The sequence below is a fragment of the Eurytemora carolleeae genome, unplaced genomic scaffold, assembly GCF_000591075.1.
Source record: "Eurytemora carolleeae unplaced genomic scaffold, Eaff_2.0 scaffold196, whole genome shotgun sequence".
Lineage (NCBI taxonomy): Eukaryota > Metazoa > Arthropoda > Copepoda > Calanoida > Temoridae > Eurytemora > Eurytemora carolleeae.
The window spans coordinates 75,140-76,015 of NW_019396109.1; the positions used below are offsets into that span (position 1 = coordinate 75,140).

At 25.6% G+C, this 876-nt stretch overlaps 1 protein-coding gene across 1 annotated transcript in view; it reads right to left on the bottom strand.

Moving 5' to 3' along the window:
• The window catches only part of LOC111695177 (cytochrome P450 2J6), a 24,982-nt gene that overhangs the window by 8,753 nt on the left and 15,353 nt on the right, over window positions 1-876 (bottom strand). The gene's annotated exons all lie outside the window — the stretch shown is intronic.

Sequence of the window (876 nt, forward strand, 5' to 3'; positions counted from 1 at the left end):
ACATACGACTTAGACCGTAAAAAAATCAATTTAATTTCAAACAAATCATTCAGATATTACAACCTATAGTCATCGATTATCTTTCGCCACATTTGTATATAGTTGATTTTTCAAAATATGTTTTGATTTTATTTTTTTTAATAATATTTAGCTTACAACTTGTTTTCGAAGATTCCTGGAAAATATTAAAATGTCGTCTTCATTACCAAAAATTCTCGAAACAGGAACAAATGTTTTTATAAGTAACTCTCAGATCATTACAATTAAAACATATTATGAAAAATTAACTATATGCAAATGTGGTGAAAGATAATCGATGACTATAGGTTGTAATATCTGAATGATTTGTTTGAAATTAAATAGATTTTTTTACGGTCTAAGTCTAAGTAGCGATCAAAAGCGCTTTTTATCTAAAATAACATTTTATTTATTAGGTGAAATATGACCTGCCAGCATTACGAACATATTCATCTAAAATTTTAACACTTTTTTAATTTTAAAATTTATCAAACCTAACATTTAAACAGGAGCAACATCTCAGATATTTATGAGTTTCTTAAAAGTCTAAAACCTTTAAAGGTTTAAAACACCATGCCTGTCAGTAGTTAAATAACCGAAAGTGAAACTTATAAAGGTGCCCCTTGCACATGCAATTCATTAAATTAAATTCACTTAATATTACGCTGACATTCGCTTTTATATGATTTTTTATAATAAAAATTTTTTTTAAATGTTTTTATATATTTCTGAAGATAAAAAATGATCAAAAAAGTGTCTCGCCTAGTTGTTCCATAATTCTCAACATTTTGGGATCATCGTACTCAAACTTTTCCCCAACACTTCAAATCATATTATTATTATTATTATTATTATTAT